Source organism: Protopterus annectens, chromosome 2.part0 (genome assembly GCF_019279795.1).
Source record: "Protopterus annectens isolate FY-2018-M chromosome 2.part0, PAN1.0, whole genome shotgun sequence".
NCBI lineage: Eukaryota > Metazoa > Chordata > Ceratodontiformes > Protopteridae > Protopterus > Protopterus annectens.
Genome location: NC_056728.1, coordinates 6,313,411 through 6,333,174, shown reverse-complemented (window position 1 = coordinate 6,333,174; position 19,764 = coordinate 6,313,411). Strand labels below are relative to the sequence as shown.

General features: G+C 41.8%; 1 protein-coding gene across 1 annotated transcript in view; it reads right to left on the bottom strand.

The window, feature by feature from the left end:
* Window positions 1–19,764, bottom strand: part of LOC122793690 (mitogen-activated protein kinase kinase kinase 10-like) — a 1,334,525-nt gene that overhangs the window by 590,350 nt on the left and 724,411 nt on the right. The window lies entirely within an intron of this gene.

Genomic DNA, 19,764 nt, shown 5'->3' with positions numbered 1-19,764 from the left:
TCCCATTTCCTTTCCTCCCCTTTCTATTTTCTTCTCTCATTGGCCTTGATAAGAAGAAAACTAACAGGGGAAGGAAGTATGGACTGAGCCAGCTCTACTGTAGAATGTCTCTGAACATACCATAATTATATGAAAAACAGATAATGGTGATGCCCACCTTAAATGCTATTTGACACATCTACACTTTAAAGAAACCTAAACATAGGTTAAAGCTACAATTATTAAAACAAACAAAATGTTTAGCATTTGTTTGGCGATTTGTTTTGCAATTTAACTGATCTTCCTTTTCCTATTAGTACCAACAAGGTACATAAAAAAAAAAATCACACCCCATGTTATGCTAAATCAAGTAACAATGGTCCATCAAATATTCAAACTAGGCTTTTAACCCCTCCACTGAATGAAACTATGATGGGTCCCTACTCTGGGCCAACAATCAAGGAGACTCTATCCTCACCACTGACACTAGGTGAGGGATGGTCACCAAGAACAAAGATGGGTTCACACAGTATTTTCAGATACAGTTTTCTGCACCAAGCAAAATTTCCCTTAAGAGCACAAAGGGAGCACCCTTCAGACCTGGGGCTGGAGTCTCTCTCTAGACCCACACAAAACTCCACACTGACCAATTTGGTGCTCTGTGTCCCTGTTCCCAGTAGCCAACATACAGACTTGGAAATCTGACTTTCAAACACACACACCCCTGGGAAAGGCTGGCACAGATTTACTAGCTGTGCACCTTTCTGCCCATACTTTGAGGTAATCACACTGCCACAAGTCAGCTACCCTAAGGCTCTTACAAACGGTACCCAATTACACTGTGTAAAATTAATACCAATACAAATGGTAGGGTGTGACCAAAGCAGCAAGGCTTTCAAGAGAGGCCACAGTGTCACTAAAACAAGCATAAGTACTCTCAAGATGTTAAAAGTATTCTCTAAAAGACCAGCCACAATGAAAGGTATTAAAATATTTAATGATAAATTATAAAAGAGAAAACAGGAGAATAATGAATACAACAAACAGAGTTTCAACCACAGAGATATAAAAATAATACAGTTGGATAGTTTCTCACATATGCAGAAAACAATACTAAACTATTCTCACTAAATGTCTCTGACTAAATAAAGAATTACTGTTCCCTGGCTACTTACAAAAGTAAGGCAAGCTGATGTGTGTTGAGCGTCTTACCACAGTAAAAGCCGGATGATCTCTCTCTTGTCTGTGTGGATGCGTGACATATACATCCTGTCAGGTTCCAAAGTGCTGCTGCGAGAGCTCCAAAGAAACCAGATGCTGGTTAGAGGATGCTTCACCTGTGGTTACCTGACTCTGGTACAACACACACAGAGCTTTGCTAAGATTTGCGGCAGCATCTGAAAGCTATAACAAAATTTTAAACCTTCCACCCTTCCAGGGTTCTCTGATAAAAACAAACACATTTGATTAGTTACAACAATACAACCTAATACACATGCATACACTCCTTCTTGTCCAGCAGGACCACCTGTGAGGCATTTTTAACACAAATTTAACTCAAATATCTGTACAAATCAGTGTGACAGTCAAATAAAATTCTAAAATTTCCAGCTAGCTATACTGGCATATGAACAAATGTACTGCCCTACTCTACCTGGAACAGATGGCACTATCTCAGTACATCACAGGTACTACAAGCTAAAGAAGGCATTTATTATCCAATGTCTTGCTTATTTTTAGGCAAAATATATAGTATTACTTTGAAGAGAAATTAAACAGTACTAGTAGTGCTACACAAGTCTGGCTCACAGAGTCAAACATCAAATCCTTATAGCAGTACTAGTTATAAACAAAAAAATTCCTTAAAGCAATGACTAACTGAAGTAGGCACAATGTGCTGTCACTTTACAGCCCTTTTATCCTGACAGTCTTGCTGCTCCTAAAGGAAGTCAACCCTAGCTTGTAAAGTTGAGTATTTCCTGAAGGGTGTAAAAATTCCTACACAAGTTCTAGTCCTTGTGTCCAATGTTAGTGCTCACTTCTCATTTGTGTGTTCATGGAGCACTAGGTGCCAGTGACTGCCTTAATAGTATTCTCTAGGTGGTCAAATTGCTGTGGACCTTCTGGGAGCATTACTTTCACTATGGCTGAACATAAACATTTGCGCTCCAGTCCAAGGGCCCTGAATCTGGTTTGGATCAGGACAAAATAGGTCATTATTTTCGAGTGGCGGCTGAAAGAATAAAGATTGACAAAAACCCTGGAATCACCATAGAACAATTTCAGTCCTAGTTTCCATAAGAGTGCGAGGATCCTCTCTCTCACAGTATAAGTAGCCAGCAGTACTAAAATCTATCGTGGCAGTGCTCGCCCATTGTCTGTGGGTACTCACGTAGTCTTATGCGCTCTTTCATTCTGAATGTCTACTGGTGGTATGTGTCCATTCTGTTACTTTTTTTTCATAAAAGCTACACAAGCCTTGCTCTCTGAACTCTCCAGAATGAAGCTCAGTGGAGACTTTTCCTCCTAAAGTGATCTTCCTGATAAATTATAAATGTGCCCATCAGGTCTAAGCTTGTCTCAGCAGATGACATCTTAGCTTACAAAGTTTGCATCCTCTGATAAGAGATTATATTACTACTGAGTGCTTATTAACAACTTTGATTGCTTCTTTGATACAAAACAAATTTTCATATATAATTGTATATTTTAGCAGTCAGGTTTTGCATCTGTTTAAAAATTGTGACAAGCATAATCTCCTGTTCATCTACTTGTCAAGTTCCTTTGCATAATTTCTATCTTAGGGGAATACATGTGGTTGCTGGACTCCCTGCTCTGTACTCTTTTGGCTTTTTCAGGTTATGTCTTGCCATTAGGTAAATTTAAGCAGACAGATTCTGCTGACTTGTATTAATATGTTTCCAATAATTTTAGTTTACTGATAGATCAAGTGTGGATTTAAACATGCCTTTGTAACTCTGCTGATGGAGCTAATCCTCTTCACTCTTATATCTGCAGAAGTTGGGGGTTGCTATCATTGACATTACAAGTAAACATAAGATGTGTGGTTAAAATGGCTGGATTACTTTGTTACACTTGGGTATATTAGTAAAGTTAAAAAGAATCTACAAACCACGTTTTGGAGTATTCAAATTTCGGGATGGAAGAGGTTACATGCCATAAGATAAAGAAAAAGTAAATGAATAAATTAAATTAAAGGTAAGAGTCTTAAAGAAAAACAAAGTGCCAGACTGCAAAATAAATAATCCCAGTATATACTTCCATTTTTACTCAGGAAGACATCTGTAAAAATTTTCTATAGTATTTTGGACATCCAACCAGTCTTCTCTTTACTCTTCTAGTGCTGTTGAAAAATTTCTAATAAAAATATCCACTTACTATAAATTAAACAACATTCCAATGCACAAATCCACTATCCAACCAATGCTGAGTTTTGTTGGGATTAAACAAACCTAGGAATCCTAAAGTACAATTCATAGAAAGATCATCAAATATCTAATATATAAACTGAGGAGATTTTAGAATGCAATATTAATACGTTTTTCAAGATTTTTAAATATTTGTTTCTCTGGTAATAAAGACCAGAGAGAGACTGTACCTGTGAAACTTCTTCCAGTATTTCAATGTAAAATGTTGGCGAGAAGGAAGGGAGCAAAACAGTTGACTACAAGAATCAAGAGTATGTTGGAAATGAAACTAAGACAGGATTTGGATGACGAAGAACAGTAATAAAACCAGTAACGTAATGTGGTATTACAATGCAATAATTATATTTGCAAAATATGACAGAATAAGAAAATCTGGAAATATTGGGCTTTTTCACAATTTGTTGGATATGTGGGGGACTTTAAAGTATATGCCCTACTTCATGTCATTAATATTAGGAAGAATGCTTTGGGGAGGGGAGAACGTTAACTAAGTAAAGGAAACATTTTTCTTTCTTAACAGTACTGTACTTGTGGTATACAATTTTCTCTGCATGCTATTTTTACATGTAATGGGATTGTAAACAGGTGTTTTTTTCTCCCCTCTTCTCTCCCGCTCTCTCTCTCTCTCTTCTTGTACAGTTTTGAGAAATACATGCACTGCAATGATTAAAAAAAGGAAAGGCATGACAAAGTTAAAATTACTGTGCTTTTTTTCATTCTTGCATGGGGAAATGACTGTATTAAGGGCCTTAGATTGCTTAGTTTTAAGAGAGCAAGTACATTAAAAAGAATATTGAATATTATGAGGCTTTTTTTTTCTAGCAAATGCACATTTACTAAGTAGCAATTCTGCAGCTGGTCTTCATGTCTCCATGGAAACAATTTGATAAAGAGAAACTGGGGACAAATCTGGTGGAAGGGGGTTGGCTAAGGGAAAAGAAAAAAAAAGGAGAGAGAAACTAAATAGGACAATGTTATCTGAAAACAATCACGGGTTTCCTGGCTGTGAGAGCTTTAAAGATAATACAAAACTAATTAGACTTGAAGTAAAGTTTTCTCAGTGCTTGTATTTACTGTCTTGCAATAAATAAGTGTGGACTCCAACATCAACGATTCACTTTGTTTTTAAGTAACTGTACATTCTATTTCATTTATTTGTTCCAGCTGGCTCCTGGTTTCAGTCTCTTTGGGTGGACTTGATTTTCTCAGTTTTATTTGAAATGCAATGGGGATACTAATATAAACAGGTGCTTTTGTTTTTTTTCCTTTTTCTCCCTTCTCTCATTTTCTTAGTTCAGTTTTAAGAAGTGTAGGTACTGCAATAATGTCAGTGTTTTTCCCAAGCTTGCCAAGGGAAATAACTGAGCTAAGAACCTAGCTTTATCCAGTACCAAGTAATACATCATCTTTCATGCAGACCAGGTATCCCTCATAACTAACCCATCCTTTGTGCCCAAGGTGGTGTCCAGTGTGGCTCTCAACCAATCCATTCATTTGCCCACCTTATTTCCTAATCCCCAGAACAAGGGGGGAAGGATTCTTCATTCTCTAGATGTGCAAAGACAGCTCAGATACTATCTGGACAGGACTAAACCCTTCAGAAAGTCTAATCAATTGCTAGTTAGATTTGCTACAGGGGCAGAAGGGTAAGCCATCTCCAAGCAAACCATTTCCAATTGGATAACACACTGCATCCATTTCTGCTACAAACAGCATGGTAAGCCTCTCCCCAATGTGGTCAGGACACACTCCACCAGAGCAGCCTCCACCTCTGCAGCTTTCCTCAGAGGAGTCCCCACCAGGGAAATCCTGGAGGCTGCCACCTGGACATCTGTTCACACTTTCACCAAGCATACCACCTGCCTCTCTTCTCCAAATCCAGGGCAGGGTTTGCCTCTGAAGTCTTCCAGGGCATCCTAGCCAGCCCCAAATGTGATGGCTGCAACAGTGAAACATGAAGAACACAGTTCAGTTGTGTACACTTACCATAAATGTAAATGTTCTAGTGTATTCACTGTTGCAGTCCTGGTTTCCCTCCATCCCCCTTTTTTCTCTATCTCCTTTTGTTACCTTTCTTCCTTGTTGCTCTCCTTTCCTTACAAGGGACATATTGGTATTTATTTTCCACTAGTCGGGTTCTTCCACCAGAACATGGCCTCCTACTTTGGGGCTCCTGACTAGTTAGGACAAGAAAAACTGATGTAATGGCGTCGGCTGCCTTACTTTATACCACTGACACCCTGATGTCAGTCCTCAAGCGACAGCAACCAGCGCAGAAATACTAAGTCTCTGGTATTCGGGCAGGCTGAGGACTATCTGGCAGAGATAACCAAAATGTGATGACTGCAACTGTGAAACACAAAATATCAAAAGATATGCAAGATGTGGCATAGGTGCAAACGGATATGAAAAGAAGCAACTGTATAAAAGACCAACAGCCGAACAGTATATGCATGTAACATAAAAGTTGGAAGTAGACATTTAACAAATAAGCCATTATACAGAAAAGGTAGTAATAACTATATAAGAAAATGATGCTTTCTGTAATTAAAAAAAAAAAAAAAAAAAATGGTAGTGAACTATAACTATATTAAAAAATGTAGACTGCAAATAGCTATGCTAGGGAGACATATCTAGAATGAATTGAACAATGTTAGAATCTCCTTGTGTTCTGACTGAGGAGTGCTTCTCAAACAATCTGGACATATAGTGCTGATAAGTATATTTTTTGGCACTTGAACTTTTCAGAGTTCTACACTGTCTTAATTTTTGCTTGACTGAATTATTTATATATTTTCTGGCATTGTTTTCTGATCTGTTCTGAAACTGGTTCCCACCCACCCTATTCCTGTGGTGGTGTTATAGTTGGTGGCTTTGCAGTTGCCCAATCCTACTGTAAATTTGATCTGAGGCACTCCTCCCAGCCTAGTGTTCATTCTACCTAATACAGAGAGAACATCTGGGAAGGCCAACCCACTTAGGTTCTTAACCTTGAATTATATTCTGCTCCTCCTTTCTCCCTTTGCACTTTACTAAAAAATCTCCTTGTGTTCTGAGTGTGCTTCTCAGCTAAGTATATATTTTGGTACTTTTTAACTGTTCAGTGTTGAATAAAATAACTGAATTCAGTTCAGAATACATTTTGAATAAACTGCATTTATTTAAACTGTATTTGCTTTAATACTGCTACACACTCAAGTGTGCTAGCTTGCCCTGCACTTGAATTGTTTTAGTGCTGTTTTAGCTGCTTTCTGGAAAAAAAAAGTCTAAGCTCGTTTCCTGCCTTTCCTGTAACTAGTCTAGTCCAGATACATACTGTATATCCAGGACTGTTGGTAAACTTCTGAGTTCCCCAAGCCTTTCTTTGTTGGAGGGAAGGCCTTCTAAATTATCAGTGTGAGTGGTATGTACTAGGTAGCCTATCTACCACAACGGGAGTGGTTTCTGGCCCAGAAATTGTAGTTTATTGGCTGTTTAGCAGTTTTTCCATCTCTTTCAACTTTTTGGTTTAAAAGCTCGCGTTTACGCTTGTTTCCCGTCTTTCCTGTACCTAGTCTAGTCCAGATACAGATTTGCTGTATCCAGAACTGTTTGTAAGCTTCTGAGCAATGCCAAAGTCTGCTCTTCAATTTTTTCTTTAGATCTGCTAGTTCTCTCCTCTCCTGCATTTTTACTAGCTTATTCGTTTAGCACTTTATCAGACTTCTTGTAGCAATTATTGTAGCACACAAAGGTGCTACCAGCACTAAATGTTCTACAAGGAAACAGCTCCAGTACTTATTAAGGCCCACCCCTCCAGGCATTTCTAAAGGTCAGTTCCCTGTGCTTTCTCTTAGTAACCTGGTGAACTTGGGCAATGTAGCAAATACCTCATGTACACTGACAACCATCTCCTCTTACCTCCCAACACTCAGACTTGTGAGAGATGCACTTACATATCCAAATTGGAAGCCACAAACTCTCCAGCCAAGACTGGAATAGCTGATCAAGAGGAGAAGGTCAAAACTTCCACCACACCACATGGAACACACAGCCCTCCAGAACACACACCAGCACTGCTTTCACATAAAAACACAAACCACACAGCCACCTTCATGGAGGCTCTCAATAAAATTCTACCCAAACAGCAGAGACTTCCAAGGCAGAAACGCATTCAATCACCACAACACTAATCAAGAGACACAGAACTCTCCTAAAGAGTGTGCCACTCAACCAAACCCCCCTAAGGCAAAACAGCATGCCCAACACACTAGTCATAGGTGACTCGATAGTGAGAGACACTGATGTCCCACTCACTACTCTGAATAAGGAGAAAGTAACAATCAGCTGCCTGTCAAGCACCAGGATCTGCCACATAACGCACGCACTCAGGTCCCTCAACAACAGGTACAAATATGACTCTGTCATTGTACATGTGGGTGTGAATGACCTGAGACGTACCTCCCTGGACTACATGAAAATAGACATGGAGGAGCTCTTGGATTATGTAGCCCAGTCGGGTATGACCCTAGCCCTAAGCAGTATCCTATCATCCACAACGATACTACAGTACAAGCAGAAAATTATTGATTTCAACAACTGGCTAAGTTTCTGGTGCCATTCTAAGGGGATCCAATATCTGTCTGCCCGGGGTGATATGATTGACGGACCTCGATGCTTTGCCAGAGATGGCCTCCATCTGTCACTACTGAGCTTCTGGATACCAGCCAAGGCTCTTGCCACCCCTACAGTGCCTTTTTTAGGCATTGTTCCAAACACCAAATTACCACTGTAACAGCTACAAACAAATGCAATCTGAGGGTCATGCTGCTCAACGCTAGAAGTCTAAATCTCAAAATGCACCCACTCGAAGCACTCCTTAAAATGGAGAACCTCGACATTTGTGCTGCAACAGAGAGCTGGTTCAAGGCAGCAGAAAGCACCCCTACACTACTAGGTCTTCTTTTGACTTTTCCCAGTTAGGGGTCGCTACAGCGAAACTCCGGTCTGCTAATGATTGGTAGTAGATGTTTTACGGTGCCAAGGTGCCAGCCCAATGCCCAACCTTCTATGAAGGCACGCCCATTCACGCATGTCTTTTTAACGCCACTCTACCACGGGGAGGACATGCAAACTCCACACAGAAGGTGCTCCAACCAAGAATCGAATGGGAGAACCTCTTGCTGTGAGGTGACAATGCTACCATTGCACCATAGTGGCTTACTAGAAAGTACCCCTGCACTACCAGGCTACAACTCATGCCACACCTTTCAGCCCCAGAACATGGACCGAAGCTCCAAAAGTGGTGGTGTTTCCATATTCATAAAGGGTGCACACACATCCAGACTGGTAGCTCAACATAACGCATCAGAGATAATTTAGGTGCAGCTAACACTGGATAAGACAGCGATTCAGATCATAGCCTGTTATAGGTCCCCAACGATGTCCCAAGACACACACTCCACATTCCTAAGCACCCTGGAGAATATTAGGGTCCAACCTAACACACTCATACTGGGCAATTTCAACTACCACTCCCATTAACTGGAAAGGCTACTCATGTACCAATACACTTGCCCGTTTCCTGGAATTCATCAATTCCAATGCCCTGGACCAGCTTCTTCTTACCCCCATTAGAGTCAGCAACATCCTTGAACTGGTCATTACTAACATGGGTGACCATTGCTCTACACCAAAAGTCAACTCCTCCCTGGTTAGATTCGAACACAAACTAATCACCTTGGAAATCCACATCCATAACCCCCCCCCCCCACCGCCAAGATAACCATGAAAAACTTCTCCAAAGCTAACTTTGGGCTCCTAAAAACAGAGGTGGCTAACTTCACGGCACCCATGCAAATGGAAAATAGTTGCATGACCACCAAATCATACACCAATGCACTGTACAAACACGTACATAAATGCATGGATCTCTCAATACCCAATAGAACCAAGACGCTCTCCTCCCAAAAAAGGAAGCCAATCTGGTGGTCCCCTGCCATAAACAAACTCTACAACAGGAGGAGGAAACTGATGCAGAATAATGTGAAGTCCCAAGACTGGAAAAACTCCCTTATCATCCTCAACAAAAAGTTGAGATCCCTTATCAAATCCTATAAAGCTAGCTATGAAAACAATATTGCAGCAGACAGTAAAGACAACCATAAAGACTTCTACAGTTATGTAAAGAATATTATTATTACTGCTGCACAGGTTAAAACAGCACTGGCAAGGCCAAGAATACAGCTTCTATGGGACCTGACAATATCCCTAGCTGTGTTCTACATGAACTACAAAGTGAACTGGCACCTCACTTGTGTGCCCCCGTTCAATCACAGCCTCACCTCAGGCTTTGTCCCTACCGAATGGCACACTGCTACAGTCATCCCTCTCCACAAAGGAGGAGCGACTACAGACCCTGGGAACTATCGCCCCATTAGCCTGACGAGCAGTGGCGGTTGGTGACTTCAAATCAGAAGGAGGGCTGTAGGAGACAGCTGAAATGGGTGCGGTCAATGGGAAGGGGTGCGGCCAACTAGGAAGGGGAGAGGCTATGCTCAAAACCACAAAAACTGTAACTTTAATTAAATACACTGCCCTGGGTGCCAAACCATCATTATGAGAGGCAATCAAGACAAAATGAAGTGTAGAAGAAAAAAATATTTCAATGCATTGGCTGCATAACAGCTTACTTGCTATCTAGATGAAAACAAAAAGATTTAAATTACTTTTTAAATACATTACTGGAATGCCAGTCAAAATCAAGTATAAGAAAAACAAGCAGCACTCGACTCAAACCACTTTTCCTTCCACTGCAGTTCTAATTAGAATTTGTATTCAGCTTTTATTAATGTACCAAGTAACATGCAACATGAAAGTAGCAATCGCTGTGATACCCCCACTTGTAAAAATGTTTCTTATCCAAAAAAGATCTGCTGCCTGACAACAACAATCTACTTGATTCATGGGGAAAACATGATCAAAATAAAAAAATGAAAAGCAAACAAGAAACAAGCTCAAGATACATTGCTTAAAGGATTACTGCACAGGTTATGGACCACACATGATTGGCATTCTGTTTAGTTTACAGGTAAAGCCTGCAATGATGACTGCAAGTCTTCAACAAATGTAATGAGCTTCTTAAAATAATGTAATCATGTCCTTTATTACAAATACTGTCATATGCATTTCAGTACCCAAGGCTTGTACGTTATCTAGTTATGCAAGTATTCTCTGCATGGCAACAACAAAAAGGCTTTCAATGATGGCAGTTCCTTAACAGTATGCTTATTAAAGCTTACTTGCACCTTACAATCTCAGACAAGCTTACCTGATGGGTCATTAAAGCATTGCTACTTAAACACAGAGCAACATGCACTTTCTGAATAATAATAAGCATAAATCAGTATAAAAATATTGACAGAAATCAGAACATTCTGCAAAATCAAGGGCAGATGAAAAGCTCCTGTAGTGCTTGTGTCTACCTTGGATGGGGGGATACTCTCCACATTTACAATGCATAACTGCTCCTTGCCTTGCTTGGACACATCTAGAGTCACTACATGGGGAGTGGGGTGCAACAATTAGGTCACAATTTGAAATATCTCTGGCTGACTGTGATGGCCCTGACACATTTGTCATACCTCTCAACCTCAGAGCAAGACATCTGGACAAAGCCATACATAGAAGTGCTTGATTCCTTATGCTGTTACTACACAAACTATGTAAGTTTAAGGTTCTGATTATGAAGCTACCAAAATGCTTTTGTATTGCCTAACCATATTGTGAGTCATCCGCAAGTAACTTTTATCAGTCTTACTATTATTAAGGCTTACACACTGTAAATCATTTCGGAAAAAAAAAAGTAACATTTAAAAGTCTCATAAAAATTATGTTACTGCTTCTTAAACAAGCTAAGCTTTTTACTCATTTTTCTGCAAAGCTACAAGTAGCAACTCATGTAACTGATCTGGACCCTAGTGCAGGCATCAAACTAAGTAAATATGTACTTTCAAAACCACAGCATTCACAGACTTTTCTACTGTTCCTTTTCTTTTCCTTCATTTCTTCCTTCTATATTTCTCTTCCTTCTCACTTACTACAAATGACACTGTACATGGAAAATTTCCCTTTTAATATTTTAATCTTAGTTCTCTGGTGTTTGTACTATCTTGCAAAAAAAAAAGCACTATTATATCACCTTTGTAAGTCAAGCATTGTTTCCCAGCTAAACAACTTCATGTTAGGCAGCTTGTAGTACTATAATGCTGAACTTTGCAATTTGCTGTGTAATGTCATAAAACTGTAACTGGTTAAGCAAGCACTGTAATTTGAGTCGCAAATCACATTAGCTTTGTAATTTACTGGACTTCTGAACGCTCATCATGGCTAAAAAGGATCCTACGACCAGCCACATAGCTGGATAGCAAGGACAACCAATAATTAAATAAATAAGTAAATGGATATAGCATGCATACACACAAACACGCGCACACACACACAATCCAGCTTTGACAAAGTAAATCCAATCCAGCCACCGGGAAAGTCACTTCTCACCTGCACAAGCTAATGGTAGTTGCGAGACAACAACAAAACTAACTTACCTCTCTCTCTCCTGATTCACACACACCATCCAGCTCTGACATTAAGCAAATCCAATCCAGCCATCGGGAAAGTCGCTTCTCACCTGTGCAACTAACTTGCCTCTCTCCCAATTGGTTCTGCCGTGCACGCTCACCTCTCTCCCGATTGGTTCCAGCCGCGCATGCTCTCCTGATTGGTCTAGCCTGCAGAAGCAGTCCGGAGTTCTTCTTTTCCACACAGACTTCTGGGCATTTGCGGGGCAGAGATGCCTTTTCTCTTATCCGGACTGCTTGACAAAGCAGTCTTGAGTTTTTCTGGGTGGGTTCAGGCCAGTGTGCACACGTGGACTTCTTCCGGGATGCGTAGTTGTTTTTATTACTTTTCTTTTTGTTCTCTAGGTGGGTTTATTTTTTGTTTTCTAGGTGGGAGGGCTGCAGTCCTATAGCACGAGCCGCCACTGCTGACAAGTCTGATATATCAAAGCTATGGAACATATCATGGACCTAATAAACAAGGATATAGGGAATCTCTAAACTCTGGATCCTACACGGTTCGGTTTTGTGAAGGGTAGATCATGCCTGCTCAACTTGGTCGACCTTCTTTGAGTCAGTCACCAGAGATGTGGATGAAGGAAAGGTGGCTCATACAGCCTACCCTGATCTGGCCAAGGCCTTTGATACCATTCCCCACTCAGGAATCATAGAAAAGTGCACTAAGCTAGGCATCAACCTCTACATCACTAGGTGGGTTGCAAACTGGCTCACAGACAGAACCCACAGTGTGAATGTAGCTGACTCAAGTCAGACTGCCGACCAGTCACAAGTGGAGTCCCACAGGGTTCGGTCCTGGGTCCTCTCCTGTTTGGTATCTACTTCTCTGACGTCCAGGCCAACACAAAGGGACTCTGACTGACAAAGTTTGCAGACTACTGCAAGTTGGGAGCTATTATTGAAGTCCAGGCCAACATAAGGTCTCTGGCTGACAAAGTTTGCAGACTATTGCAAGTTGGGAGCTATTAACTCCCCAAGTGATGTTAACATCCTACAGAAATGCCTCACTGAGACCAACGACTGGTGTCATAACCATGGCCATAAGCTCAATGCCAAAAAAGGTGTCATCATCCCCCTTGGGAAAAAACGGGTTCCCTTGAATTACCACATCGATGGTAGTCCACTGAACACAGAAGGTGTTATAAGAGATCAGGGAACACAGGTTGACAGCATCCTCTCTTTTAACCACCACACTGCCACTGTGGTCAGAAAGTCTTTCTATGTGGCACATCTCATTACTAAGGGTTTTGCGTCCAGGAAGAAAGAGGTCATTGTCTCCCTCTACTCTTCCCTCATTAGGCCAATCATTGAGTACAATGCCCCATTTGGCATGTACCTCACTAGACACCTGCAAAAGTACCTCACAAAGAGCATCCTAGGCCTTAAACACTTGTCCTATATGGACAGACTCAAAAACTCCAACTATTCTCTATCTCATATCGCCTACTTAGAGGCAATCTCTGCTTGACTTACAAAGCCATGTCTGACCCAGCTCTGTTAGAAATGCTACATCTAATGAAATCCCAATTCCTCAGCACCACACACTCCAAAGACCTTAACCTCATTACCACAAATCAACAGAACATGGAGGGACAGGTTCATAACCCAGAGACTGCTCATGCTATGGAATAGACTTCCCATACATGTCAAGTAGAGCACCTCACTGGCCCTCTTCAAGACAAATCTTAATGAGTGGATGGGAAATAGAAAATTCACCCTGTGGATCACTCCAGTGGCTCTACTCAACAGAGCCACTGGGAACTAAGGTTGGGTAGCACGATGCCAGGGTAATCCTATGTGCTAGGCTTGTAAAGGCTCCCGGGCCATTAGCTTAGTACACACGCACCTATGAACACTTGAAATGGATAAAAAAAAAATTTCAGGATGGCTATTCAGTGGAATACCTGGGGCAAAGGAAAACAGGAGTACTTATATGAATTGCAAGAGGCGCTTCAATAGTGATAGAAGAGGGGGAAAAAAAACAAAAAAAACAGAAGATACATAGTACTAAGAGGCGACTGGCTAGGGAGGAGGATTACAGTGGCATGCATTTACATTCCACATAAAACTGCTATAATGCAGCTTAAGAATATTCGTGGAGAAATGATCATTTTTCAGCAAGGAATATTACTTACAGGTGGAGACTGGAATTTGGTTTGCAACACTGAAGATGGGTCGGGGGGCCTAGAAGGGAAAACATGACAAAGGAGGGTAGATTTTTGAAGAAATTTATGAAAAAGTTTGGCATGGAAGACGTTAATTCAGTAGTAGGAGTTCAGAGTGAATTTACATATTATTCACAGAGGTACAAAAAGTGGCCTAGGCTGGATAGAGTTTATATCTCACAGGAAAGTGTGCATTTAATTTAAGGTCTTGAAATGCACCCAAAACTATTTTCAGTTCATATGCCAATAATAACTACAATAAAAATGCATGGTAATGAAATAAAAATGAGACACTGGTGCTTTCCCACCACCTATCAGTTGGAAAGAGAGGAATTTAAGGAATTGGTTTTGGATTTAATTCAGGAGCTACTAGAGAAGATAGAATTTTCTTCTGAAAATATAGCTAGGGAGTGGGATAAAATTAAAGTGGAATTTAAAGCTAGGGTGGAAATAAAAGAAAGGGAGCTATGGTTAAGAAGTAACAAGAATTATTTAGAGGGTCTGACAAATGTTTAAGTACTGCAAAATAGGGGGAATCTCTCAGAACAAAAGGAGCAACTGCAGAATGCTAAATAGAAAATAAGAGATTACCTCGATAATATGCAAGAGTTTAGAAAGATTGCTGTTAAGCAACTGTTTTTTAATGATCATTCTAGAGCACAAAAACTTTTAGCACAACAACTCAAGCAACATAAAGTGGAAAGGGCCATCACCTAGCTTAGGGATCCTGTAACAAGAGATCCTGTAGAAGTATTACAAATATTTCGGAAATTTTATGAAAGTGTGTATAAAGCAGAGAACTATGGAAATCAAGAAAAGGTACAAATGGAAATATTTATGGAAGAATTAAATATGCCAAGCTTAGAGGCAGATGAGGCGTAATTACTAACAGTTAGGATAGGAAGAGATGAGATAAAAATGGCTATGTATAACCGATCTACAGGAAAGTCCCTAGAAACAGATGGCATTCCTGTGGAAATTTGGAAGCTAGGAGGGAAAAACTGAAAGATCTGGAAGGTTTTGTTTAAAGAGTTATGTGCTTACCATAACTTGGCATCTGTGCTATCCAGTGTCATTATTCATCACAAATGGGTCTTGGATCAGAGCTGGGAACTGTCAAACAAATCCAAAGCTCAAGCTCCCATGATCCCCTGTTACCTAACCCTCAGATCGAGTTTGCTAACTAGTGGAAATGCAGAACAAACTGTGTAAAAGAACACAACATTCCACCACCACAAGCCATTCCTGCCTCGCCAGAACCCCCAGAATGAAGGGGGAAGGAGGGCGGGAATGTGATGAATAATGACAATGGACAGCACAGATGCCAAGTATATAACTCTTTATCTGACGCTATCCGTGTCATTATTCATCACGAATGGGTCAGAGTCCCCAGCTACTATGCACCCTGGGTGGCCTCAAGGAAGGACAGGCTGGAGCATGGGAAAACCAAAGGAAAGTCCAATTTGTAGAGTGAAATGAAAGTGTGTGGATTTGACAAAGTCGCAGCAGCACAAATCTCATCTAGGGAAAGTTTAGCAAAGAAGGCTGAAGATATTACAACAGACCTAGCAGAATCAGACTTAACTGGTCTGGATAATTCCAAATGCCTACTATCATAAATGTAGGAAATACAACTAGCAATCCACCTGGAAACTGTCACTTTAGAAACCGTCTGGCCCTTTCTGTTTGGAGAGAAGGCCACAAAGAGTCTGTCTGAATTCCTAAATTCCTCAGTCCTTTTGAGATAAAAACGCAATTGCCTATGGCCATCTAAACGATGCAAGATTATTTTCCCTAATTAGACTAATTAGGGAAGAAGACCGGTAATTGAATCAAGTGACTTTAGTTAGCCTGTGAAGCCACTTTGGAAAGAAAGGAAGGATTTGTTTTAAGGGACACCCTGTCCTTATGAAAGATCATGAATGGAGGTTTAATACTTAAAGCTTGACGTTCCCAAGACCCTTTTGGCAGAACTAATGGCCACAAAAAGGCTGTCTTCCAAGTAAGGAATGTAATGTCACAAGAAGCAGCCGGTTCGAAAGCTTTTGCAACAGGGACTTCGGCACCAAAATCAAATCTCATGGAAGGGATGGCTCTAACAAGCGGTCTAAGGAGGAAAATCTCCTTTCAGAAAGGCTTTACACAGTTTAGACAAAAAGGTAGGCTCCTCGTTCAGATAGAAATTAGAAATGGCCACTAACTGGAGCTTAATAGTAGAAAACTCACCCCATCTTGAAAAAGGGAAGATAAGAAGAGTAAAATATCAGGAATAGGGGCTTAAAAGGGATCCAGATTATGTCTAGCCCAAACAGAAAACCTTTTCCATTTATTGGAATAGACCTTCTTTGTAGATGGCTTTTGAGAAGCCAAGATAATGCTCTTCACTGTGAAAGGAAGCCTGGACTGCGAAAGGATTACTGGAACTGGTGAAACTATGCAGTTAGAAGAAGGGTCTGGAGATTGAGAAGTGGAAGCCCCCAGGGATGGGAAATGAGATCCGGAATAGGATCCAGTATCCAAAGTGGATACTTCAGATGAGAACTTATGAAGGAGAACCACTCATGGCGAGGTCAGCAAGGGGCAAGGAGGATGAGAGGGGTCTTCAGGAGTTGTGCTTTCTATACGACTTTGGGTATTAGGGGAGGAGGAGGATAAGCATGGAGGACACCTGGAGGCCAACCGTGAATCAGAGCATCCTTAGGTGACTCCCCTGGTGGAGGGAATCTGGGCAAATTGCCGCATTTGTGGTTGATCGGAGAAGCAAAATGATCACATCATAGTTGACCCCAACAGGCGAATATTTATCTTGCTACAGACGGATTCAGGGACCACTTGTGAGGACTCAAGAAAGACCTGCTGAGTTTGTCAGCCAGCATGTTGGAACTTCTGAGAATATGCGTTGCAAGAAGAAAGCACCTGCAAGACATTGTCCATTCCCACACTCTCATGGCCTCCCTGCAGAGGACAAGATTACATTCCCCCTTGTTTGCCGATATGCCAGACTACTGCCATGTTGTCCATTTAAACTGCTATGGTCCCTAGAGGGAGGCATTTCTGAAAGCCTTGCAATGTTAGAACGACTGCTCTCATTTCCAGAGAATCAAATGAACTGATGGGCGCTCTAGCTCCAGCAAGAGAGAGAAATGACCAAGCCAGTGTTGCAGTCGCCAATACTGCGTCCAGCTGAACCTATATGAATTTCACGTTTTGGCACAGAACAAGATTGGACTTGATAAGATTCACCTTGATGCCTAAATACTGGAAAAGGCTGAGGACATACCTGGTGGCCATAGTCGATGCCTCATGGGAGCCATGAGGAGCCAATAGCCCAAGTAAAGAAATACCTGGAAATCCTGCAGCCAGAGATGAAATGCTGCCACTGTTATGCATTTGGTAAACACCCAAGGGGCTGTGGTGAGCCCAAAGGACAGGGCTATGAAAGTACAGTTGTGCACACTTACCATAAATGTAGATGTTGGAGTATATTCACTGTTGCAGTCATCACACTTGGGTTATCTGCCTGCAGGTAGCCCTCAGTTGGCCCGAACACCAGAGACTTAGTATTTCTGCATCAGTTGCTACTGCTCCAGGACTGACGTGTATAAAAACGGGCAGGACTGACGTGTATAAAAACGGGCAGCCGTTGCCATTACATCAGTTTTTCTTGCCCCAAATGTCAGGAGCCCCCTAAATAGGGCACTAAGTTATGGTGGGAAAAACACCACCAGTAAAAATTAAATACCAATAGCCCTGTAAGGGGTGAGTAATAGAGATAAAGAGGAGACAGAGGGAGGGAGAGAGACAAGGGGGTTGGAGGGTGGGAAACCAAGACTGCAACAGTGAATACACTTGAACATCTACATTTATGCTAAGTGTACACAAATGTACTATGTTCTTCGTGTTTCACTGTTTCAGTCATCACACTTGGGTTGATTCCCAAAGCTGAAGAAAGGGTGGAGGCAGTCAAGAAGAGTTGGAGCTGGCTAGTATGCCTAGTATGCCCTGCAGAACTGCTGTTGCAAAACCCACACTGGACTTGAAAAAGATAGGCAGGTGGTAATGCTTGGTGAAAGGTGTGTACAGAACTCCAGGTAGCAGCTTCCAGAATGTCCCTGGTAGGGACTCCCCTGAGGAATGCTGTAGAGGTAGAGTCGCACTAGTGGAATGTGTTCTGACCCCCTGAGGGGTTGGTTTCCCATGGTGCTTGTAGCAGAAATGGATACAGTGTGCTATCCATTTGGAAATTGTTTGTTTTGAAATGGCCTTGCCCTCTGCTCCTGGTGCAATTTCCTGAAGGCCTTAGTCCTATCAAGGTAGAATCTGAGCTGTCTGTGCACGTCCAAGGAGTGCAGGATCCTTTCCCCTTTATTTTGTGGATTAGGGAAGAAGGTTGGCAAATGGATAGACTGGTTGAGAGCCACACTGGACACCACTTTAGGCATAAAGGAAGGGTTAGTCCTGAGGGAGACCCTGTCAGCATGAAAAATAATGAAGGGTTCCACAGCCACAAGTGCTTGTAGCTCAGACACCCTTCTAGCTGAAGTGATGTCCAGAAAAAAGGCTGTTTTCCAAGACAGGAATTTTAACTCTGCTGACACTGCAGGCTCAAAGGGGGGTAGCGTGAGCTTTTCCAGTACAAAGTTAAGATTCCAAGCAGAGGAGGTTGCTCTCCTTGGTGGCCTTAAGTTGCTTTCCCCTCTCAGGAACTGTTTGATGAGAGGGTGAGAGAAGAGGTAGCTCCATGCTGTAATGAGCCGAGATGGCAGAGGCATGGATCTTAATGGAGAAGGACAGGCCTCTGTGGAGTAGATCTGCTAGGTAATCCAGGATTAGGGGTAAGGAGGGCAGTGCTGTGTCTTATCCTTTAGATTGAATCCAGGAACAATACCTTTTCTACTTATTAGCAAAGGATTTCCTTGTATTGGGTCTTCTGGCTGCAAGAATGATGTCCAGCACCTTCTTGCTTAGGCTGGTCACTGGGGGAGAATTCAAGGAATAAGCCAGGCTGTAAGATTCAGGGTTTGCAGTTGCGGATGCAAGATGTGTCCCCCCTGCTGAGTGAGGAGGGTTGGGATCTGGGGTAGGTACCAGGGTGGCACCGGTGACGGGCTGCATAGAAGTGGGTACTAGTGCTGGCATAGCCAGTCCGGGGCAATCAGAACTGCCCTTCATCTGTCCTGTCTTATCTTGAGTAATATTCTTGAGAGAAAAGGCAGAGGGGGAAATACATAGATTGAGAGGTTTTCCCACTGGAAGGATAGGGCATCCACCTTCCATGGCCTGCTGTGAGGTGTCCTGGTGCAGAATTTGCCTTCTCCAGCAATCACCAGCTTAGCAAAGAGGTCCACCTCTGAGGTTCCCCATTTCTCGATCAGAAGGCTGAAGGTGCTGAGTTCTAATTGCCACTTGTGTGGGTCTAGGAGATTTGTCTGCCAGAGAATTTTGTTTGCCTGGCAGGAATTGAGCTTGCAGATGAATATGCATGTCCAAGGCCGTGTTCCACAGGGCCACGGCTAGCCTGCAGAGTGGGTTCTCTTCTGCTTTTTGATGTACCACATA